This window comes from Vicugna pacos, chromosome 25, assembly GCF_048564905.1.
Source record: "Vicugna pacos chromosome 25, VicPac4, whole genome shotgun sequence".
Classification (NCBI taxonomy): Eukaryota; Metazoa; Chordata; class Mammalia; order Artiodactyla; family Camelidae; genus Vicugna; species Vicugna pacos.
Window position 1 is genome coordinate 28,702,085 of NC_133011.1, and position 25,619 is coordinate 28,727,703.

General features: G+C 45.9%; 2 long non-coding RNA genes across 2 annotated transcripts; one reads left to right on the top strand and one right to left on the bottom strand.

The window, feature by feature from the left end:
* The first annotated feature begins 1,645 nt into the window (after positions 1-1,645).
* LOC140689146 (uncharacterized) lies at positions 1,646-20,977 on the top strand. The gene is made up of 5 exons (XR_012064020.1): positions 1,646-1,886; positions 3,879-4,362; positions 8,463-8,559; positions 18,757-18,862; positions 19,598-20,977. It is a non-coding gene; the product is annotated as an uncharacterized lncRNA (long non-coding RNA).
* LOC140689145 (uncharacterized) lies at positions 2,757-23,487 on the bottom strand. The gene is made up of 4 exons (XR_012064019.1): positions 23,263-23,487; positions 8,341-8,538; positions 4,265-4,316; positions 2,757-3,042 (listed from the first exon to the last, which is right to left on the bottom strand). It is a non-coding gene; the product is annotated as an uncharacterized lncRNA (long non-coding RNA).
* Between the last annotated feature and the right edge of the window lie 2,132 nt (positions 23,488-25,619).

Consider the following 25,619-nt stretch of genomic DNA (forward strand, 5'->3'; position numbering starts at 1 on the left):
TTCAATTTGGGCTTGCATAGCATCTCAGCAAGAACAAGGATTTTGTAGAGAAGTGACAAGACACAGGAAAACAACCTTGAGCTTCTAGGGGCAGCAGATTGTGGGAATGCAAATATACGGGGGAACTAATGATGGAGAAAAGCTTGTTGCTAAGCCTTGTTTATGTAGACCCTTTCAAGGTGCCATTTTGTCTCCAATGAAAAGGTTGTTATCCCTTTCCTGGCATGGAAGTGGGGAAGAGACAACTTAACAGGGAAAATTTATGTTCTGTTTTCAGCTAGATAGGGACAAGGTGGAGAGATTTCCTTCTATCTGCTTCTTCTCAATTGCCTTTAACTCAAAATAATCCTTGTACCAAAACAGCCTATTTTGGGGTAGTATATTCTGGTATCCTTCACTATGAACCAGCAAAAAGATGAGGTCTTGTCTCCGATGGCAGGAGGATTTATTCTGTGCCTGATACTGTGCTAACTGCTAGTAATCATGACCGGGTTAACATTCCTCACAAATTCACAGGGTAAGTTCTATAATTATCATAATACGCATTTCATAGCTGGGGAAATGGAAACATCAGAAGGGTCTTGTCCCTGTCACAGAGCTGGCAAGTCATGCAACCAACTGGATATGGACCCGGGCAGGTCTGAATCCAAGCCCCACTGGACACGGCTCCTTTGCACTCTGACCACTGCATGGCCCACTGAGGCCACAAACAACAGGAAGGAGCTTCTCGGTGAGGCAAAATGCAGGGATTAACTCAGTGATTTCTTTTCCTCTTCCTCCTCCTTTAAGTGGGGCCTGCTTCACCCATGGCAGTTAGCCCAAGGGTTTCAGACAAGCTTCTTAGAATTTAGCACGCCCATACTGACTGCAGAAACAGACTGATGGCCCCATTGGGAAAAGGAACCTGAACTTTCTATACAAGGATGGCCCACGGATTGGGAAAAAAAAAACCCACCTGGGGACCCTGACTAATTTGACAAATGAATGTATTACGGTGGGACGGTCTGAGTCATTAGAGCTTTGGGGACATGCCAACTAAGATAAATAAATTGGATTTCAGCATGCTGTACCGAATCATTACATCCTAGCAGGCACTTAAACACAACACTAACGTGAGCTTGAAGTCTGCCATCTTGGCAAGGTCAAAATGATTCCCCTTCTCCTAGTGATTTACAAATTCGTGCCCTCATTGTCAGGGACTAGACTGAGCTACCAAAACTGTCCTCAGCCCTTTTACTTCCATCCTTCTCAAGCCCTAGCGGGTTCTGCCTCCTGAGTCATTATGTAAATAACTTACAGGCAGAATCTAAAGCCATTAACTAGGAACACTCCCCGCCTTGCTGATCTCTAGTTAACTAGATTTCTGCTTAACTGAAGGTTAAATAAAACATGCCATGTTTCATGCCTTGTTATTGAAAACCTTTGTAAACTGTGTTAGCTCACTCACCTGCCTAAGTTTCTGGAGCAGAATGAAAATAATTACATTTTTGCTTGATGATCAGACATCTTGCAGCCCCTTGGGGCACTATTCTGCCTAACGGTGGTTAGGATTAAAATTTCATCGTAGTTGTAGACTTCTGTGAGAGATGGGGCTATAACTGTTGTACGTTGAAGAAGAAATTTTAATTTTATTTTGTGGAGAGAAGTGTTGCATCTTGCCTTCCCAGTGCCTAGCAGAGTATCAGGGCGTTTCCTCAAAGATGCTGATAAAGTTGAGGAATGTCTGATATGACTTTATTTCTTGCTCTTGTTTTGTTTTTCGCCCTAATAATAGTTGTATCTGCTCTTTATTGATTGCCAGTGATGGTTCCAGGGGTTGTGCCAAGCACTCTGCATGTTTTCTATCCTTTCATCCTTGCCACACAGACAGCGGCTTTGTCCCACAGGTGAGCTTCAAGGAGGTTGAGAGATTTTGGCTGAGGTTCCAAAACCAGGAAGCGACAAACTACAATTCACATTACTTGAGCTTTATGGATGGTAGTCTCCATCTGCATATGAGGCTGGGTAGGTGGGAACGCCCCTAAAACCATATGGAAATGGAACCTACAGGAAATGAGAACTGAGGTAGGACAGGCACCCACGTGGGGCTGTCATCCTTCAAGGTCCAACGACCCCCATTCCTGGGCTCTCAGATGTCTGCCTGAGATCCCAGATACTGTACATTCTTGACTGGGCGTGTTCCCCTTAACAAACTAATAGCCCCAGGTAATTAGGTAATGCCTAATCTCACAATAGCTCAGGCTGGCTTGTTTCAGCCCATCTTATCAGAGCTGTAAACCCTACCGCCCTTCACGGACCCTAAACCTCTTACCTCACCTGTAGCCAATCAGAGACTTGTAACAGGCTGATCAAGCACCTTGTGACCCGACCTTTTAAAACACTCCAACAGCCAGCCCACGGGGCTCACATAGGCACCTCTTGTCTGTGTGGCCTGCTGTTGTCTATGGCAGCGTGAACAAATAAAACCCCTTTCTATTTTCATCCTTTGCCTTTGTTAAATTCTTTTACTGCCCACAACACTGGTCGTGTCCCCCCGACAACTGACCCACCCACACAGATAGATACACGCAGCCACAGAGACACAAAGACACCCACAGACGGACAGACACACAGAGACACACACATCCTGGTAACACATCCCCAACAGATGGGGAGTCAGTACAGTGTAGTAGTTTAGAGAAGTGATTTTCAAGTTGTTACCAAAGGCAGGTTCATGCACCTGCCTCACCACAAAGCCAAATAAACTGAAACATGAGTTTGGGGCAGAGAAAGGTTTATTGCAGGGCCGGACAGGAATGGCTTCTGCCCAAGAATACCCCAAACTCCTCAAAGGGTTTCAGCAAAGCATATTTAAAGGCCAGGTAAGGGAGAGGGGTCACAGGGTATGTGATCAGCTGGTGCACACTTCTCCAATTGGTTGATGTGGGAGTAACGGGGCGGCTGGTCAACACTACCCCTGGGTGCCAGAACGTCTGGGGCCACAAGTTCTCAATCAAGCAGTTAATTTCTTCCCTTTGGTGGTGGTCTTAAGCATCTGAAAAACTCCGGAAAAATACACAAGCACAAGATACTATTATCTGGGTCCTTCAGAGAGGAGCTACAGCAGAGGACATGAGGGAGGGGTCTGACCCTGGAAGGTCCCAAAGGGTCCTGCTCGGTTACAAAATTATCTGCAGAAAAGGGCCAGGCTCTTTGTTTTGTTTGTTTTGTTTTTGTTTATAATTCCCAACTTTCTGTGAGCTGATACCCCTGTGAAATAACAGATATAAACTACTAGACGAATAAAGACTGTAACAATATACGAGCCCAATTTTTTTTACTATTATTCCATTTAGCAGATATAAAATAACTGTCAAACAGTTATAAACTTTCTAGCAGCTCCCTCCCTATTTCTATTCTTTCTCTGTGGACCCATAACAAGCAGTTGGTGAATCAGGAGAGGTACTCCCCCTTCACACAGGCTGACCCTTGCTTCTCCAAGGGTGGTTTCCGATTGGCAGCACAGGCCTCAGGGCAGAGCTTGCAGGAAATGCAGGATCTCAAGCCCCACCCCTGCTTGATTGAACCAGGATCTGCCTTTTAACGAGATCTCCAGGTGATTCTGGTGAGTGTTAACTCCTGGGAAGCACTGATTTAGAACCGAGGCTCCAAAGTCTGACCACCTGTTCGAGTTAAGCTTTGGCTCTTATCTCTGAATTACCTTGTGGAAATCACTTAACCACTCTGCTTCAGTTCCCTAGTTTTAACAGCACCTCCCTCTCGGGGCTGCTGTGAGCACTGCAAGGTAGCGCACCTGGAGAGTTAAGGACAGGGGAGTACACTTGAAGGTAAGTATTGATTTTATTATTAATGATTCTTTTTTTTTTAATTTTCTTTAGGCCATCCTTGTTGTCTTTGAGGCCTCGGTACCCAGGCCAAGGATGCTTACTTTGAAGTTTGAAGTTGAACTAGCCCTTAGCTGTTTAGAAGATTTCCGTTTCCCCTCTCTGATCCATGTCATTTGGCACTGGGGCTACTAATGCCACTTAAAACCCCTTTGGCCAGGTTCCTCAACCTTGCTGGTACTGACCACCTTGGATGGGTGAGCCTACAAGGGGCTCCGAACGCTAGTAAGTTCTGATCTCCCTGGCTGCGGAGGACAGAGCTCCCCCAGGCTTGGTAGGTCTTTCTGGCCGAGGGGAGGGAGCCAGTGCAATTCAGCTGGGAGAGAAGACACCACCCCGGGGTGGGCGTGGGGTTTTTGCTGCAGAGTGACTCTACTTACCTCTCTTTTCTGTTACTGCTACAGATAAAAGCCAGTGTGTCTGCTGGTGAGCCTGGAGCCAGGGAAAGGCAGCAAACAAAAGTGAACAGTCAGCCTAGGTAAGAGTTTGCTGGAGATTTACACAGAAACCTACCCACAGACGCAGGGCTGCTGGATTTATACCAGGGGCGGGATCATTTGTTCTTGTGTGCTAAGATAAGGGTAAACAAATTTCACGCTGTGCTGTAAGACCCTATCTGCAGAAGTCAGGGAAGATTCCCTGCCCTGCTGCCGAATCACGTGCCTGACAGATTATCCTCAGAAGCTTATTTTAGGAGACTTCGTCCGAAGGTCACAGCGGGGACAAAGGTAAAAGGTGGAAGGACATGCCTGGGTACGGAGGAGGGGGTCTCTTGGGTCCCTGCACTTCTGGAAACTCAGAAATGAAAGCGGCCGTGGCATGGGCTACAGTATTTGGAAAATCCTGGAGGGAAGCTAGGGTGGTACTGAGTAACTGGGTGATCCCTGGGCATCACTGAGGAAATATGCTGGGAAACCTGTGTTTCCATTTGAGCCCATACTTGGCCTTGGCCCACCAGTCATGCCCATCCTGGACCTGCCTCTGCCCTTGATTTTGTCAACAACAGGTATATGAGTGCTCTCAGTTCCCAGAGTTTCTCATCACTCTTCCATGGAAGGAAGCCCTCACTGCGCTGTAGGAACTGGCTGGCTGTCTCGGCCACACCTTCCACCTCTAGAGGACAAAGGCAATGTCTTGATAATCTTTGTATCCCTTATGTGTAAGCTGTTCTCTATGTGCTCATAACATTTACAGAAATAAGAAAGAAAGCCAGAGCTCTGAGGGTGAAGCTCTTTAAGAAATACAGGAGTGCCACTTAAAATTTGGAGAATTATCATCATTCTATAATATATACCCTTTGGTGTTCTGCATTTTAAAAACTAATTGGAATGAATCTATATGTAATTATTAATACCCCACTTTATAGATATAGCAACTTAGGCTCCAGAACCAAGAAAGCACACTGCTCATGTAAGGAAGCCAGGATTCAAACCTGCTACTATTGGACACCCAACCCTACTTTGCCCAAGCTTTGTTGATGCTAGAATCCCGATTCTAGGATATACTGCCCTCCATCTTCCTTCAGGGACTTCCTTGAACCTAGAGCTGGGCCCCTTCCCCAAATGTAAAACTGGGGAAGGGATGGACTAAGATTCCATAGGCTGCTTGTCAGTGGGTGTCAGAAGTGCAGAAGGAGAGAGGGTGCAGCCCAGGAGACTGGGCTTTAAGGATTGAGCAGTGTCAAGTGTGAGTCTCCAATACATTGAGATGCTGTCGCCCAGACTTGGGCATGACAAAAATTAACAGGGAGCTGGTCACTATCACAAAGCCTTCCTGTGGCAATTCAACCCAGGAACCAGAAATCCAATCTAGGATGAGTGACCAGGCAGGTGTGATGGAGAACAGATTGATCCCAAAAGATATGTGTAGCCACACTTGTGTGCAGAGTAAATCACACATACACATTTCATAGAAAACAGAGGATGAGAGTTCTCTCTCTGTTTCTTTCGTGATTTTCTTCTCCATGATTTTTCCACTTACAGGCCATCTCTGTAAGTTTATCCAAAAAGCTGATAAGCATGGTTGCCTCTGAGAGGGATCTAAGAGCCAGAGTTGGGAAAGAAAGTAACTTTGCATAACATTCTCTTTTACAGCATTTGTACTTTTGAATCATGAATGTGGATTCCTTATCCAAAACAATAAAGTATAAAAAAAAAAAACAAAACAAAACACACACACACACACAAACAAAAGCAAACCATGTTCCAGTGTCTGTCTTACACCCCGATGTTTCTGAATTGGTTCCTGAGACTGAATGATTGTTTCTGAATGTGACTAACTCTTGGAGTACTTATGATACGGTTGGAGGCTGTTTACAGTTCAGTGGAGAGAGGCGGATTGATGGCAGACCCTTGGGGATGAGGAGGATAGAACCACTCTAGAGGAGGGAAATTCCTCCAGCCACAGCCTGGAAAGGCCAGATTAAACACTAGGGAGTGATGAGTGTCGGTAATTCTAGTAAATCAGTGAAGAAATAAGCTGGACTCTTCATCTTGACACCTGGCAGAAGTGAGTATCTAGGAGTACTGGGAGATTTGAATCGAATTTAGGGAACTTATGTTTTGTTTTGTTTTTAATTTTTGAAAATAAGATGGCTGCATATGCCAGACATTTGCTGCTGGACCGACCTGTGATCTCATAGCTGAGATGCAGACTTGAAAAGATCTAGCTGACTTTCTTTAGTACCTGCACTGAGCTGGACAGGGAGTCGGCATTTTGCAGGTCTTGTCTCATTTAATTCTTAAACAGTCCTATCAAGTAATATCCCATTTTACCTGTGAAGAAATGAAGACCCCCTCCCCAACGAGTTAGGGGTTAATCAACTGGCCCAAAATGTCACAGCTAATATGGCAGAGTCCCAGTATGGCACCAAGTTCTCTTTGATACCATATCCTTGTCTCTACCCAACACTGCCTGAAAGAAAAGGATCCAGGGCTTAATAATCCACAAAAAACTGGCAAATAATTATTCTAAATTACTGGCTCTCAAACATTAGCTACATCAGAATCTCCCCCAGGGCTTGTTAAAACACTCCTTGCTAGCCCCACCCCCGTGGTTCGGATTCAGTGGGTTTGGGGAAGGGCCTGGGAATTTGCATTTCTCACAAGTTCTCTGGGGATGCTGCTGCTTCTAGCCTGGGGGCTCCACTTTGAGAACTACTGCCATATAGGAAAGTGACTAGAATAGGGGCTCCTACAGTTTGGTGATTTAGGGTCAAATATGGGAACACAGCAATTTCATGCTGTTTATATTTCTTGTAATTATTTCCTTTGTGCTTTTCTTCGCATTTTAATAAAATACTTCTGGGAAATACCCACCTTTCTCATCTATTTGAAGGTGAAAGAGAGAAATGACTTTGTTTCCACAGGCAAGCCAGAGATATAGGGGGAGCAGTGCACCTTAAGAACAGTGCACCTTACAGAGCGCACCTTATGGAGTTCAGCATTGGCCACAGGACTCCCCAAAGGGAAGGCTCAATCATGAGTCAGGACTCTTTTGGTCATAAGTGATCAAAATCTTACTTAAATCATTTAAGATTGTATTTGGCTGTGTGTAACAGAGGCCCACTTTAAACAGGTGTCTCAGAACCAAGTTTCTGGTTTTCTTGTGTAACAACACTTCTGGAGTTAGATGGTCATTGTCATTGCTTTAGAAGCTCCACAATGTCAGGTCTGGCATCTCTGTGATTCTTTTTTCTTTTCTTTTTCACTCATGGCTCATTTGCTTATTTTTTTACTCATTCACTCAAAATGGCTGCTGTGGCCCCAGTCATCACATCTGTATTCTAGTAAGAAAGAGGGCGGATAGTGGAAGGAGGTGTGGTCTATTTCATCAATTATTAATATCCCTTTTTAAGGCTTCAACTGTGTCACATAACCATATTTCACTGCAAGAGAAATGGATAAAGTGAGTAGTTAGTTGAGTATACTGCCTTCTGACACAAAATCAGGATTTTGTAGTCAAGGGAAAAGGAGTGACTGGATATTAGGACTGTACTTAATAATCATGCACAGCACATTGGGCAAAATGGGAACGAAACTGCCTTCAAGAGAAAAGCAAGAACGGAGTGGCTTCAAGAAGGCTGTAAGAGTTAGCTTTTGCTTCAATACAAACCACTCCAAAACTTAGTGACTTTTTAAGTTTTTAAAGTTTAAGTTTAGACAAACATCGATTTGCTTCTAAATCTGTGAATTGCCAGCTTGCGCTGAGCTCATCTGGGAGACTCCTCTCTGCTCCCTGTAGTGTCATCTGGGCAGGGTGTTACTTCCGTGCCCTTAGATAGATGGCTAGGATGGTCGGGACATCTGGGCCTTGCTTTCTACATGATTTCTTGCCCCATCGTCACCTTTTTCACACAGTGGTAGAATAGCTTCAGAGAGCAGAAAGTTATTTATTTTTGAGCAACAAACCACTCCAAAACTTGGTGAAATAAACAACCGCCATTTCATTTGCTCACCTGTAAGCTGTGAGTCATCGTTTTGAGTTGCGATCAGCTTGATGGTTCTTCTGACGATCTCTGGTGTCCCTCACATGGCATAACTGGGCCAAGTGGTTTATGATGGTTTTCTTTTTGTCTAGCCATGGTTGCTGGCAATTGGCTGGGCCATCTGTCTCCAGCAGGCTAGCCTGGGCTTCTTCACACGGTGACTAAGTTCTGAAAGCAGCAAGAGAAAAGGTAGGTCCCAACGTGTACATGCTTTTCAAGCCTCTGCTTGCATCTCATTTGCTGATGTCCCACTGGCCAAAGCGAGTTACTTGGTCAAGACTTGAATCAGTGTGGAAGGGGACAGTGTGCAAGGTTGTGTGTGCAAGGAGGCATGGCATCGGGACTCCTTACTGTAACAATCTACCACATATACCTTAAACCAAGGACTCGAGTGTCTGCAGGGTTCCTCCTATCATGTCTTTGCTTTTCTCTGAAAGTCATCTTCATTCCTTTAGACAAACCACTTCCCCTAAGTCTGAAATCACAGCTGCCCTCAGTTCTAGGAATCACTTCTTCAGCCTCCCACCCAAAGGGAAATGGGTCTTCTCTTTAATTCTATTCTCATTATCACTGGAAAGAACTTCGACTGGTCTGCTGTGAGTCACGTGCTCATCCCGAGGCCAAGCAATCGGGATACTGTTATTGGCAGTTCCGACTAGAACCACATATATGGAAAAGGGTTGCCGAAGGAGCAATTTTAGAGACGCGACCCAGAAGTGAAGTGATGTCCCTTCTGGAATAATGAAGATATACTGGCCAGAAAAGACAAACAGATGTGCACGGTGTTGGGGACCATTGCACAGAAAACCGCAGACTCTCTTTTTAGATTTTTGTTTTGTTAGTTGGTTGGGAGGGTCTGGTTTTAATAAGAATTTAAACTAGTTTAAAAATCAGTTTCTATTATTCTCCAAAACATGATCTTATGAAACCAATCTACACATTTTCCTGATTTTCTTTGAAAAAATGTAGATTAACATCCACCGCTGGCCCCCACAGGGAAGGTTGCTCACTGAATGTTCTTTGTGGCAAACATACAATAGAGATAACATTATCTCCTCACTCACCTTCCTCTGCAATTGTATTGGGAAAACAGAACACAGAAAGCAAAAGAAGCGAGCCTTGAGTCCTTAATTGGCACATCGGTCACATCAATGAGGATATTTTTTTGTCCCCTCTCCAATCCTATTAGGAATTTAAGAGCATGCTAATGAAGGTCCACATTGGGGTCTGTGACTATATGGGATTTGTGGCCACTAGAAATCGCCGGGATCGCCTCTGCCATGCAGGCCCTCTGATGGAGGCATTCCTGCTGAGCATCACTGAGGGTCTCCAGCATGAGTGGAGTGTCAGGACCACTCTTGCTTTTTAATTGGAGTGAGGGAAAGTTAAGAGAGGCAATCACTGAGTGCATGAGACTGGAGGAATGTTGCTGGCCTTTGGGGAATGCTACTGGTTTCCACAAATAGTAGAGATTCCTGAAAGGCTTTGAGGCTGGTGCTGCCAGGTAGCCATGGTGATGCAGTGCGTCTCCCCTCCCTGCTGCCAAAGAGTGAGTTTGTTCCCCTTCCCAGGGACCTGAGCTGTGCAGCTGTGGCTTATTTCAGAAACCTTCTAGACACAGCTCCTGCTCAGATGCTCTTCATTAATTGGTGGGCCCGGCTCCTCACTGTCTTGGTGCCCTGCGGCATTTCACAGGTACCCCTCTGCCCAGCAAACATTTGCCAGTAACTGTGGTGTCACCGCTTTTAGTTAATACCTTCTGATTTGCCTCCAAGGGGTTGTTGAGTTCTCTTTTAGATTCTTTGTTGGCAGTTAGGGTGTGTTTATCAGCAGGATGGCTGAAGAGTCTAGACTTTGGCATATGAAAACAGTCTGGCTTCACATACACCCAGCTCAAAATTAACTTTCCTTTTTCCCTGCACTCCTTGGCCATCTCCCCTACCCACTGGCCCTGGGTGGGAATTTATGGGAGATGGTTGGACCCAAACAGGGATTTCTCATTGAATGCAGAGGAAAAGCTAAAACGAGAAAAATTTAAATTCAGGAAAATCGTGCTAAGGTCCACAAGAAGCCACAAGAAGACCCATGTCTTTATAAAGGTGGGTTTCAAGTTTGGGCTACAGAGCCAGGAGCCCTTTCAAACTATTCTGGGCACACTTGTGCCAAGAGTTGGGGTGGGAGCTGAGGGGTGGGTAAAGCAAGAGAAAGTTTCAAGTAACTGCCCAGAACTGGGGAGTTTTCCATAGTGCTGTCTCAGGAACCCATGTGGAGGAAGGTGAGATCTGAGATGTGTTTGTGGGTGTAAAGTGGGAGGTGGGGGCTACACCCCTACTTCAAACAATGCTCCTCTATTCTCATATTTTACATATTGAGTGACCAGCTAGGATGTAGACTTTTTTAAATGAGCAAACTTTACACTTTTAGAGTAGTTTTAGATGTACAGAAACTTCAAGCATCAAGTCCAGAGTTCCCACGAACCCCCTTTCCTCCCTCCTCCTCAGCTTCCTCTATTCTTAACATCTTGCATTCCTGTGGTAACTTTGTTACAATTGATGGACTAATATGATACATTATTATTAACTAAAGTCCATAATTCACATTAGGGTTTACTTTTCGTTTTATACTCTATGGGTTTTGACAAACTCATAATGTCATGTATCCACCATTACAGTACCATGTAGAATAGTTTCACTGTCCTAAAAATGCCCTGTGCTCCGTCTATTCATCCCTCCCCTGAACCCCTAGAAAACCACTGAGATTTTTACTGTTTCCATACTGTCATATAATTGTAATCATTCAGCACATAGAGTTTTCAGGTTGGCTTCTTTTACTTAGCAATATGCACTTAAGTTTCTTCCATGTCTTTTTGTGGCTTGACAGCTCATCTTTTATCATTGCATAATATTCCAGTGTATGGATGTACCACAATTCGTTAGGTGTAGATTTTTAAAAGAAGTTTTCTACAGAAAGCATGTTTAAGAACCACTGGTTTATAGTTTATAGCTTTCTTTGTTGAGGTGGCCAAGACATTGAATAGGTCACCCTGCAGGGGCAGCACCCACAGAAACAGATGCAGGAATGGGATGAGAGGGACTGGTTCACAGAAAATCCCAGTTCCTACAGACACACACACACGCGTGTGCGCAAACACACACACACACACCATTTAAAATAGCTGGTGTTAGGGAAAGAACACTGGAATCCAGATGAGAAGATGTGGTCCAATGTGAGCTGAGCATAGAGTGAGGATTTGCTCATTCATTCATTCACTCAGTCATTCATTCAGCACTGATTTACTGAACAGCTAGTTGGAAGACATCATGCTGGGCATTGGGAATAGAATAATGAGCAAAATAGATTCACTCCAAACTGATGGAACTTTCAGGAGAGTCAAGCACTCACCGAAGAGGACACACAATGAATAGACAGTAACAGTGAGGAGAGCTCTGAAGGAAGGCAACATGACTGCTTTTCAGGTCAGGGAAACTTTCCTATGGGAGGGGGCACTCGACCTGAGATCTTAGGGATAACTAAGAGCTGATTCAGATGAGGGAAGAGGCTGCTGCTCCAGTGACCAGCTCAACTAGCGTTCTCCTTCCCAGACTCTTCTATTCCACGTCCTCTCTATAGAGCAATTCCATGTTGAAAGTGTGGCTCTATTCGGAATGGTAGGACATACACTGGGCATGATCCTATGACACCAACCCAAGGAGATGGCCAGGTATCTTCAAGCGGTGTAGGAGGGCAGAAGTTAATGAAGCTTTGTTTCTTGCTTGCTACATCCTCCATTATCATTTTCCCTGCAAAACATGTTGTGAGCAGTCATGAAGCGCCACACACAGAAAGTATATAATTAAATGAAATATGGTGTCTGCCTTTGTGGATGAGGCTAAAGAGTCAACATATAATTGCAGAATACACTCTGATGACAGTCCTTGCTCTGGGGGTACCCAAGTATCTCTTCATCTCACAATATATACTGAGTACCTGCTGTGCCAGGTGTTGTGCTGTGTTGGGGGCCAGAGATGAAAGAGGCACATGATCTGCCTTCAAGGACTTCACTTTCTAGTGCAGGGGATGATCTGTAAACACAATTCAGTGCAGTGGGGACCAAGATGGAGACAAGAGGTAACAGAACTCCTTGGAAGAAGGCACAGTTGAGAGTCTTTGCTTCAACTCTTTTTTGCTTTAGGCCAAGGAAGTAGACTCCTTATTTTATCATAAAACTATTTTATGGAGATGTGTATATGTAACTATTTTAGTTAAAAAATTCTCTCCGGTTAATCTGAAGCCTGAGATGATAAATTCCTCCCTCTGCAGAGGAAGCCTCAGTGTTGCAGCATTAAATAAAGATCATTGAGCTTCCTGAGGTGGAGGACAGAAGGCAGCATGCAGAGGGCAGTCCTGCTTAGATGCAAGTGGCATCCTCAGTCAGTCCCCGCTATGAATTCTCCTGGGGTCTAGTGAATGAATTAGACATTCAGGGGCAAAAGTAGCCCTGCTTTTCCTTTGGAATAAAGAATCGATCATTGCCTGTCCTGGTCTGGTTGGCTGTTTTAAATAAGACTCTGCCCCAATGGGAGCCCCTCACAGTTCAGCCAGGACAATTAGAGAAAGGCCAACGGGGCCCTGGGGTGTGATAACCAGCCAGGATTGGAATACGCGCGAGATCTGGCAGCCCCTCCAGCCTCTGCTTCAGCAAATGTTTTCTGCTTAATATCATAGGGTGACTCCAGGACAAGGAGACCCAACGAGGATGTACATCTTCACCCCATGTTAATATGCATCAGCCTCCTGCCTGAAAAGAGGTTGACAAGCACTCAAACCACCTGTAGTGTGTAGTTCCTCCTGCTGCAGGCTTCCAGGAGGAGCTGCTCAAGTCTGTATCCCCCAGACTTCCTAGTTTACCCACATTGTCCAGAACTGTTTATCGCAACTACAGTACAGCAGTTAAGAATGTGGGCTATGGATTTAGATAGATCTGGTTTTGAAACCCAGTCCTGTCACTGACTAGCTATGATGTCTTGGACAAGTTGCATTACCCCTCTGGACCCATCTGTAAGATGGGTATAATAACAGTACCTATGCATCAGGATCCCAACAGGAGATAGGTGCTGTACTCAGGTAAGGATCATTCAAACAGAATGTGTTCACCCGAGGAGAAATAATAGGTGTGTAAAACGTTTAGGAAACCATCTAAACAGTGAGGGAACCCAGGTGAGTCACACGGAGCTGTGGGCACTCCTAAGCCAGTAGGAAAGAGGGGCGAGAAAAGGAACAGGAACCAAAATGGGGAAGAGGTCTAAGCATTTTAACCAAAAATGCTTAAAAAAGATCCCTTTGAGATGAGCCAAGACCTCAGTCTACCAGACCTTGGTGGCGGTAGTGGTGGCGGCAGTGGTGGTGGTGGGGGGAGGGTCTGACTTGACTTTCCTTCCCTTCTCCAAAATCCTACTCTCTTGAGGCTCCCCATTGGCCAAACTCAACTAGAAGCTGGAAGACAGGAGAGGAGGCAGTATAATCAGTACAGACCAGCCTCTAGGGGCAGAGAACAAAGCGGAGGAGGGTGGGGGTGGTTGTGTAGGGCAAATGGAGGAGACCCTGTACAAACATGTCCACGGCGTGGCTGAGCTGATTAAACAATGAAATGGCATTAAGGACTAGAACAGTTCTTAGCACTAAGTATTTAATGAAAGTTGGCTTTAAGGACTAGAACAGTTCTTAGCACTAAGTATTTAATGAAAGTTGGCTAAGATGATTAGCATTTCCCTTTTCAAGGTCAAAGTGAAAGAGCTGCCGATGTTTTCGGGCTGAGCACCTGAAGTAGGGCCTACCTGGGGCAACAGAGGGTTATGCATGTGGTCCCCACCCAAGCCTGGGTAAGGATGAGTCTGTGTTTCCTCTGGTACAAAAGGAAAATGCAGTTTCATTTCTCCCCTCCTGAGGGATGCTCGAATACTTCCTGCAACCTGTCCCACGTCCTGCACTCCTATCGTATTTTTTTTTCTTTGCCATTTCTGGTAGCGTGTGAACATGCTATTATGAAGAAAATGTGATTTAAGCTACTAGTTACTAATAATTTACTAGTAATGGTTCTTGAAAGACTAATGGTTCTTTGGGTTATTGGAGGGGCAGGAAATGGGGCTTCAACTTGCCGAGATGCTCCCTGTTAGGCTGTGCCCTCTCTGCAGGAAGCATCTGAGATTTAATCCCAGCAAACACTTGCACAGAAGTCCTGGTTTCCAGGCACTGTGTTGCCATGCCTCCTACATGTATCTTAATGACTCCTCACAGTTGCTTTATGAGGCATTTTTACCTCCACTTTACCGATGGAGAAACTAAGGTACCAAAAGTTTCAGCTTTTTTACCTAAGGTCTAGGTCCAAGTGGCAGAGCCAGAATTCGAATCCAGTCTGGCTCTGTTCTCTACACTAGCTGGGCTGGCACTCCTAGCCCTGAGTATAACACTTGCCCCAGAGCATGTGTTCAGAAAGTGCTTACTGAATTAACTGGAGTAAACACACAAAGGTATACTTACAGAGTTTTAACTCCATGGACTGTAAACCCTTATTTGAAGGAAAGGCTGATGTAATGAATTTATATCCATAAGGCACTGGAAAAAACCAGCTTTAGCACCTTAAAGTCATTCTGGTCTTATATATAAAAGAATTTATGTGGGATCTGTTTTTGCACGCAGACCATTACCGGATGTGGTATAAACACACACATTCACACACCCACTACGCACACCACGTGCCTCCCAGGTGGGGACAAAGCTGGGGTAGCCAGAAGAGGAAGATTCCAAAGCACCTCTCTGTGTCCTCATGAGGGAACTCCAACAACTCACATTTAGAGTTGCCTCTGAAGGGAAGCAGCTCGTGGCTGCACCGAACAGTGAGATAAATGTTATCGTGGCCTTTGGGCCTGACTGTAGTTTAACCCCAAGGTCACGGGAAGGCCAGAGCTGAAGTAGGGAGGGAATGCTGGTCCGAGCCAGCTCAGCCTCCAGGCGCACGGGTCTCCCTCTGCCGGCCTGCCCATCAGCGCTGTGACAGCCTGTACCAGCCCCATTCTCCCTACAGGAAGGGAGCCCACCCCCTCCCAGGCAGGAAAGCAGGGCACCTCCCTGCCTGGCCCCCTTTCCTTCTGGCCTGCATTCCTTCTGGCCCCCACTGCCCATCTCCCCACTCATACAAAAGCCTCTTTCAGAAACTGGTTACCTAGATTTGAACTTTTCAACAAGGCCTTTTGTTTTGTTTTGTTTTGTTTTCCTTTAAGCTCTGCAGCTAAAACACCAGATCCTGCTGTTGCTAAGATTAAGGATTTTCTCCCCGTTTTCTCCCTCAGCTCAGTTTCCGTTGACTAGGAAGGACCCAGAGATGAATGACTGTTCCCTTTCCAAATGCAGGGAGGGTGCCTGAGCTCGGGGGCTTACACTGGGATTCCACATTGCTCAGGCTTCTGTGAAGCATTCTTAGCTACTCCTCCTGCTCTTGCAAAAGGCACAGGCGTTTGGGTTGGTAGCTGAGGCCTCCCAAACCACTCAGCCCTAAGTGCACACAGGAGAACTGTGGAGTTGGAGTAAAAGGTAATTTAACATGAATATTTATATACTGTACATAGCGCCTGCCATGATTCACTCGGCTTATTTTCATTTTATGCATTTTCTTCCCATTTGCAGTCTTTATTTATTACAAAGTTGAGGCTGTTAGCAAAATAACACTTTGGGGTGGGTTTTCCTTTTCCCTTTAGAGACAAAAATTTCCTGCTTTCTAATCTATCCCTGGCAAAGTGTGCCGATACAGCAGCAAAATCAGTCACCGCTGCCAAACCCCAAGAGACTGATGCATTGTTCTGAGCCCAGAGTCTCTGCTACGGCTTTCCCACCGAGGGCTGAGCACAGGGGCTGTGAGCCCTGTGGTTACTGAGCTGTGGCAGCTCACATCCGTCACCATCTAGGGGCAGGAATCACCTCTGACTTTTGATGTAGGATTGCAGGCACCAATATGGTAGGAGGGTTCACTGTCCTGTAGGAGATGTCACGGTCCCACCCATGTTCCCTCAGTCCTTCCTGGAGGTCACTTGCTGACAGTTTCTGTATCTACTCGTGGCTTCCCCTGCCTCCGTCCCTCTTCGTCGGAGGGAACTTTGCCCATGTGCAGGGCAAGGTGGAAGCTCTAGGAGCTGATGCTCCAGTGAGGGACAGGAGATTTTCTAGCCCATAGTGAACTAGAGAGACTTGGGTTTATGGCCCAGGACTGCCACTCACTCGCTCTGTGATGTTGGGCAAATGATTTTAACTTCCTGAGCCTCCATTTCCTCTTCTACAAAATGAGCACAGTGATAGAAGCTTCTTCGTAGAGGTGGGCAAACGTTAAAACATATAAAACGTGTGTACATGCTTGGCCTGCCTCAGGAACAGCCCCAAACAAGCGCTGGCTGTAACTACACACATGTGATCCTCACAGCAGCCCGGGGGGTGGTGAGGAACTGCACACCCTGGGGGTTCGCTCCCTTTCCTAACACAGGCACCTAAACCGTTTTGGAGCGTGTTGCTCCATCCATGTTTATTTCCTTCTGAAGCTTATGATCTATTCACCATGAAACACACCTCAACATCTCTTGCCACTTTTTACCAGAGGTATTTGAAATCTGGCGAATTTGGCCTTTTGGGCCCTTGACCTGGATACAAGCGGTAAGAACGAGTGAAAAGGATGCAGGTGTTCCTCCTGCCAGTGTCAGTATAGAGTTTAAACACACCTCTTGGAAATGTCATCCTAATGTTTTGATTCGGGGCTGAGTTCCACCTCTGTGGGGACTACAATTCCCAGCACCCCTAAACTTCACTGCTGCTGTCATGGACTTGACAACTGGTTTGCCGAAAGACACATCTCCAATCCCAGGGGAGTGTCTTGTCCCGCTCTGAATGTCATTTTCCAAAGAAAACAGAGACACACTGGGCATGCCCAGAGGAGGGCAAGCAGGATGGAGAGGGCTGTGAGAACATGCTAAGAGCAACAGTTGCTAGATCTTGGATGAAGAGGCCTGATGTATGGGAAACATTAAGCTTTATCTTTATATTAAGACTTCAGAAGGAAGGTCTGGGGCAACAGGTGGGAGTTTCTTGAAGATTGATTTGGGTTCAACTGGAGACACAAGGTTTTAAGCCTAAAAACAGTTCAGTGGGAGAATTACCTCTGATGAGGTAATTACCTGTGGCTGTGCCCAGTGGACAGCGATGCAATTTTTAACTATGTTATTCTAACAAGTTTTGCACAGACATGAAAATAATCAAGGTCCCTTCCAACCCAAGGATTCCATTATTGTGATATATCTTCTTATGGATTTGCAAAAGGCTTTCCTATATCTGTTTTCTTTTATTTCAATGCAGTTAATCAGTCCACAAGTGAATAGCTGTGCGCTCCCTACTCTATGACACTAGGGACCAAGTATTTCACAGAAAACACATCTTGCTCTCAAGTGCCTTATATTCTTGTGGGGTAAATGGACAAGAAAACAGACATTTGTAACACAGCATGGTAAGCACAGAGGAACATCTACCTCTGTCTGGAGATGAGAGAAGAGCTTCTTGTTGGAAAGGACCTCTAGGATGGGACCGAGCAGGAGCTGGCTAGGTGAACAGCAGGAGGAGCTGGCTAGGTGAACAGCAGGAGGAGCTGGCTAGGTGAACAGCAGGAGCATAGCAAGCATCAGCCAAAGCCTAAGAGAGCAACGCAGGGTGAGGGAGCTGTGAGCAGTCTGTTTGGCTGGAACAGAGTCCATGGAGATGAGAGTAGGGACAAAACCAGACGAGACGAGAGAAAGAAGTTGTGGCTGATGGCAAAAATGGCCACAGATTCTTTTCCTCTTGTCAACTGGAGAAGTCTGTTTTCCCATCTCTGAGCTGATTATGGGAGTTGCTTTGGCCAATGAAAAATTAGCAAATGTGATGCAAGAAGAGGCTGGGAAAATGCTTGTACGTGGAAGCTTTTTACTAAACGTGGAACCTGGCACTGACATTTTAATTAGTCCAGGATAACCTGTTGGATGGGAAGAGATGCTTGCCCGAGTTTCTTGGTCACCCCAGTCTACAGTCAGCTATCCCCAGAAACAACGAGTCTGACCTGCAGTTGACCATGGATGCATGAATGAGTCTCAGCTGAGCCCAGCCCAAGTTACTGGCCCACAGAATCAGGAGCTAAATAAATGGCTGTTGTTTTAATCCATTAAGGGTTTGTTCGTTTGTTTCGTAAAAGCTAATTTTACCATATGTCAGTCAGAGAGATTTATAAATCATGTTAAGGAATTTAGATTTGAATCGGAGGGTAGCAAGAATGCTTCAAAGGGCTTAAGCCATGTAAGTGGTAATATCAGATTTGTGTTTCAGAAAAATCACCATTGGATCCAGTCAATGAGTCTTGCAAACTGTAAAGCAGTCTGCAGATACAGTTGATGAGTAAAAACAGTACAGATGCACAGGACACAATATCAAGGTAAGCCCTTAAATCAAACCCTCTGAAAACGTTCAGCAATAGCGCATCTGGCTATAAACAAGTAGTCTCCCAGGGAAATAACTTGTTGCCAGTAGCCAGCCCTGGGCCGAGAAGAGCTGGCCAAAGCAAGGCGGCATGGGGGAGGGGCAGAATATGTCAAGACTACAGAAGACTCACTTTTCTCAAAGATGACCTGGACCAGCAGTTCTTCACGCTAATTTGGTCGCTGTATCAAAGAACTGGGTCAGGTGGCCTCAAGGAAGCCTTTCAGGAGATCATCATAAAGAGATAATCAAAGAATTGCACCAAAGATTGGTGACTTTGTTCTCTGCAGCACTATTTATAATGTCAAAAAGTTGACATTGTAAATGTCCAACAAGAGGAAAATAATGATATAAATGATTATACAACTACATGATTGAGAACTATGCAAAAGTTAATATTTGCAAAGATTATGACACAGAAATAAACTCACAATATAAAAAAATGTATAAAGTATGTGACAGTTTTCCACTGATATCCATTCTGGCTATTTATCTTAAAAATAGAACTGCTTTTTAACTGGACACATGGCCACCCAGCTAAGATACCATTTTCAGCTTCCCTGGCTTCTGGGTGTGACTGTGTAGCTGAGTTCTGGACAATGGAACGTGACCAGGAGTGATGTGTGCCATTTCCAGACTGTCCCCTAGGAATCCGTGGACTAGTGTTCCTTTTGCCTGTTCTCTTTCCCAGAGGTTGAGTTGCAGACGAGATGAAGGGACCTGGACGGTACAACTGGGACCCAGAGCCTGTCTAGGGAGAAGCCTGCCTGTTGTGCTGATCAAACTCCTGTCCAGTGTGAATGCCTCACCGAAGCTCAGGTGACCCATGAGCTGCTGTATGTTTGAGGGACACTCATCTGAAGGTCATTGATCAGGTGCACAGGCGGACAACTTGGAAAAGTCACTCAGTCAAGGGCAGAGTCCTGCCAAGTCAAATCTTCCTCCCTGTAGCCTGATGCCTTATCTCTTCCATTAACTATGGTGTTTTAGGGACTGCAAGTGATGTGAGGAGCTAAGGGGAGAGGGACAGTCACGGAGAGCAGATGGGTATGTATAAAGTGTGAATCTACTTGGGATATTCATTTTGGGTCATTTCTCCTTTGGCCTATTTCTGTTGACTCTGGGTTCTGCTCCCTTTCTGCTATGGGTTGAATTGTCTCCTCCACCCCACCAAATTTTCATGTAGAGATCCTAACCCCCAATACCTCACAATGTGACCTAGGACTTTTGAAGATGTAATCAAGTTAAGATGAGGTCATCGGAGGTGCTCTGATCCAATATGATCATCCTTATAAGAAGATACACGGGCATATATAGAGAAGATGGATACACAGTGGAGGCAGGAATTGAAGTGCTGAAGCTAGCAGTCAAGAAACACTCAAGATTGCCAGGAAAAATCCAGAAGCTAGCAAGAATCAAGGAAGGATCCCCCGACAATAGACTTCAGAGAGAGTGTGGCTGTCCTGACATCTTCATTTCAGATTTCTGGCCTCCAGGACTGTGAGATAATACATTTCTGTTGTTTTCAGCTACCCAGTTGGTGGTACTTTGTCATGGCAGCTCTAGGAAATAAATATACTCTTTCTGGGCAGCCTGTCTCTCAGAAATGTCAAAGCAGGAAGAGCTGTCCAAACAGCAGAGCTCCTGTAGAATTCTCACCCCTTACACAGGGTGCAGGGAGTAAGCAGCTGGCCAGGCTGGGGCCCTGACTTACAGGGTTTCCTTTAGATTAAAATCAGAATGCACCAGGCATGTAAAACTGCAAGTTTTACTACTTAACACTGACTCCTACCAGGGTCATGAGGGAAAGAAAGCGATCAGTGGTGCCTGGAAGATCTCCTTGGAAGGCAGGGCCTCAGACCATGAGTCATATTCTCCAAGTTCCCTTTTATGGTATTATTCTTTTTCTGGGACAAAACCTCTCTCAAATTTGTACTCAGACCTCCTGAGAAGGTGAAGGTAACCAGACAGATGTTAGCATCAGCACCAATAAAATCACTAGTTACTTCATTTGCATGCGCTTTTCTCATTTAAATATCATTCCAATAAGGTGGGGATCCTATTGCCATGGCAACTAGTCATAGAAAATGAGCAGAGACTCTTATTCCACTTTGACTGATTCCTACTGTGTTCCTGGCTACCTTCTCATTTGCCATTAAAAGGGTATAAACCATTTGATAGTTCTGCCTTTTTCTCACTGCATTTTGTACTTCTCTTTGTCAAAGCTCTCATTCCTTAGCCTCAAATTTGACCTGACCTGCAAAGTTTCTACAGAATTTGCTAATTCAGCTCCTTCCCTTCATCCAGCTGAACCTGAGGGGGTTTCCCCTTCTCCTGTTCAACAGCTTCTCCCTCTGATGTGCACTCCACTCACTGGTCTCTATGACTGTGTCCCCAGTGCCTGGCACCCCGTCATATGACCTTTGTAACCTGTCCTGGGCGGGAATCCCAGCAGGGCTGTGAACTAGCTCCGTGACCATGTGATAAATTCTTCAATAATTCCAGGTAGTAGGTTTCTTATCTGGAAAATGAGATTTTCTACTTTATGAGAATTATATAAGGTAATGTACGTGAAGTCGGATGCACATGGGCTCTGTGTTAGCTTTCTACTGCTGTGTAACTTAGTGGCTTAGAGCAGTGATAATTCCTTATCATCCTTCACCGTTTCTGTGGCTTAGGAATTCAGGAGCAGCTTGGCTGAGCTGTTCTGGCTTGGGGTTTCTCATGAGGTTGCAATAAGTTGTTGGCAGGATCTACAGTCATCTAAAGGCTTGGCTGTGGCTGGAGAATCCACTTTGAAGGTGGCCGTCTTACATGTGCCTGCTCACATAGGTGCTGGCTGTTGATGGAAAGCCTCAGTCCTGCTCTATGGGGGCCTCTAAGTCCAGCCCACATTCAAGATGAAGGGATTTAGACTCTAGTACTTGAATAAAAGGCTGTCAATGACCTTATATATTTTAAAGAACCGTGACAGGCTTGTGATGAATATCAACTTTGATTATAATTTTAATAGTATGTATATATATATATATTTTTTTTTTTTAACTAAAAATATTTTTACTTATACAAACAATCACAAGCCATTTGCTGGCAGTTGTCCTTGCCTTCCTGCTCTGGCAGAGATCCCTGTAGGGTGGCCAGAACACTGGGTGTGGGCCCCAGGCACCTCCTGTCCTAGGAACTTGTTCTGGGTCTCAGCTCTGCCTTGTTGTCACTGTCCTCAAATAGGTACATACTCTTGGATCTCTTGTGCAACCCAGGGCCTGGAGGAAGCCACTAGGTGGGCAATCGACCTGCGAGTGCTCATGCCCAGAGGTCCCCCCTACCTCCACTGCAGGCCTCCTGCAGCAGAGTGGGTGCCAGTACCTCTGGCTGCAGAGCTGGGTCTCGACAAAGACTCTGGGTGGTAGGGGACCCAAGGAGTGCTCCTGTAGGGCTCATCCCCTGGCAGGAGCCCTGGGCCTGCACACCCCTAAAGAGCATCAGGGAGCCGTGGACATCCTGGCCTGGGCCCTTGGGTGGGGGGCTGCATCTGGGAAAGATGTGAGGAAGTCTAAGCCCCTAAAACTGTGGTGCTCTCAGCAGTGTTGGGTCCAAAGTACACATACAGAGCCAGCAGTGTAGGCCAGGGGACTTAGCCAGCTTCTCATTCATCCTGGTCACAGTGTTAACCACAGACCCGCAGCCTGAGTTTGAAGGCCCCCATTAGCCAAAAGACACTGGCCTTTTCAGGCGTCTTGGCGTCCATGGCTGGTGTGAAGAAACAGGGGACAGCAAATAGGAAGTTATAAAGGGTGACCTCCTTCTGCCTGCAGTCCCTCAGCCTGCACCATCACTATGTCACTGTGCAGCTAGTCTGGAAAGCCCGAGTCCAGGACAAGGAGCTTCTCTCCAGCTCCAAACTGGTCATGAGCTTGATGGCCAGGTGGGTGCAGCTGTTTCCCATCAGCTCCTTAGAGTAGCCATGGGTCCTGCAGAAGCTTCTCCTGGCTTCCTCACTGCGTTGAACAGTCTGGACAGAGCCCTGGTCTGGGCAGCTGCAGGTGATACAGCTGGGCTCTGGTGGGTCCTGGGTGCAGAAACTGTATTGAGATTGTCCCTGACCCCTTGGGCCTCAATGCCTGCGCCTGCTGGAGGAAACTGCCCATGGTCCCGACAGACTAATGGACAGAGCATCTTGGCCCAGGCAGCAAGTCCAACACCTCTTCTAGAGAACGGTGTGCGTGTGCGTTGGTTCAAAACCTCAGGGGCTTCCTGGGATAAAACAAACTGGCCCCATACACAGGCCGGAGAGACCGAGGCAGAGGCAGCCACTTCAGATAGGTAAATGGAATGTTAACAAAGAAGGAAACTTACATATGAGGCTGGTCTTGGGCCGCGAGATGAGTCGATCTCCACCCCTGCACGCCGGACTCGTTTAGAGAGAGGCCTTAGCGGTCCGGTCAGTATGGCCGTCCAGAGGTCTCCACAGCACCCTGCCCTCTCCAAGCTGCGTCCTGGAAAACGGCTCCCACTGTGGGAACGGAAGGTAGAGCGCACATTCCAAGAGCAGAGGAGGGCGTGGGGAGCCTCCGTTGTTGCACGGTCCAGCTCCGGGAGGTGCAACCTGCCGCACATCCTCCTGAGGAGCTCCAGCGAGATACCGCGAGAAGAGAGGCCGGGGTCCGCGGGATCTCGCTCTGTCTCGCGTCAGGCTGCAGACTGTTCGCAAAACCTGCCGCGGGCTTCTGGCGGGGTCTCCACTCGGGCCCTCAGAGACCTGCCAGACGGTGGAACTGGACCAAGGACCCCCAGATGTCAGCAGAGGAACGTTCTGGCCCTAATGATGAGCGGGTTCCTCCCAAGCATCGCTTTGAACCTGCGGTCGGAGAACACCTTGAACGTGCCTCTGCGAGGGCCTCCCCTGCTCAAGACGACCGCGGCAGGTAGGCCTTCTGTGCCCCGCGCACGCTGTTCGCGGCCAGGCGGCGCAGGTGTCGGTCCTTCTCACCCGCCCGGCACATGTAATATATACAATATAGGTGTATATATCTGTATTTGTGGAAAAAAGAGGAAAAAAAAGTTATTTCTAGAATTTGCCTTATCTACTGATACTGAGGGATGGTGCAATGAACTGAATGTTTGTGTTCCCCCAAAATGCGTATGTTGAAATGCTAACCGTCAAGGTGATGAAATTAGGAGACGGGGCCTTTGGGAAGTGATTAGGTTGTGACAGGGGGCGGGGGGGGCGGCCCTTGGGAATAGATTAGCGCCCTTGTAAAGAGACCCCAGGGCGCTCTCTTGCCCCTGTGCCCTGCGAGGACTCGGGGTAAGGTGTCTTCCGTGAATCAGGACACTGAATCTCCTGGAGCCTTGGTCTTGGACTTCCCAGCCCCTGGGACTGTGAGAAATAAATTTCTGTTGTTTAGAAGCCACCCAGGCCGTGATATCCTGTTACAGCAGCCTGAACAGGCCAAAACAGGTGAGGTAGAGTTGTGAAACTAAAGTTTGGTGACTGAAAAGATCAATCTCTTTCTTTTTAAAACAGTGTCTTCAGTCTCAGGTAAATAAGCCGCTGAGTGAGAGCTCAAATTCCCTTCCTGTCTGATGTTTTCCCTCTTAGGAAGTCTCTCCTTTCTTTCTGGAGGACGCAAACCCACTCGCCTTGGCTGGACCTGCTTTTCTGCCAAGACTCTTTACCCACCTTCATCTCAGACTTAGCTTGGCCCTCATCTTGCTTTGACTTCTGAGTCGAAGTCATCCTTCATTGTCAAGTAATGATGGAAATTCAAAATATATTTTTCCCTAAAAATATTATGATAAGTTGTGTTTAGATTTCTAGGCCAGCTGACAAAGGCTCATTTCTCCAGCCATGTAACTGATAACTGGCAACGCAAATTTTGCAAAAGTAATAATGTTACCCAATGATTAACTAAATAAAACAGAAGAGTATGTTTTTTCATTTATTAACTTCATTTCTTAAATTATCATAGAGGAAAATTGACTGTTGGGTATATAGTTCTTTGAATTTTAACACATGTATGAATTACGGAACCACCTCCACGATCAGGATCAGAACAGTTAACAGTGCCCCAAAAAGCTACCGTTCGATAACCCTTTAAAATAACACCCCCTGTCCTTAACCCTGGCAACCACTGATCTGTTTTGTTCTTCATCACTATAATTTTGTCACTTCAAGATAGTTTTATACATGGAATCTTCTGGTGGTTGGCTCTTTCCACTCAGCATAATTCTGTTGAGATCTGTCCAAATTGTTGCACATATCAATAGTTTGTTTCGTTTTAATACTATGTGGTATTTTCTTGTATGAATATACTGCAGTTTGTCCTCTTGCCCAGCAAAGGACATTTGGTTCGTTTCGTTTTTGGCATTAGAGAATAAATATTCATGTACAGATTTTTGTGTGAATACAAGTTTTTATTTCTCAAGAGGAAATGCCCAGGAGTAGATTACTGAGTCATATCATGTATGTTTAACTTTGTAAGAAACTGCCAGACTCTTTTCCAGAGTGGCTGTACCATTTTCCAATCCTACCAGCAATATATGAGTTTCAGTAGTGCCTCATCTTCACAAGCACTTCATATTACTAGTATTTAAAAAAAAATTATGTCAGTCATTCTATTAGGTATGTAGTGGTATCTTACGCTTTAAATTTGTATTTCTCCAGTGGCTTCTTATGTTGAGCATCTTTTCGTATGCATATTTGCCACACC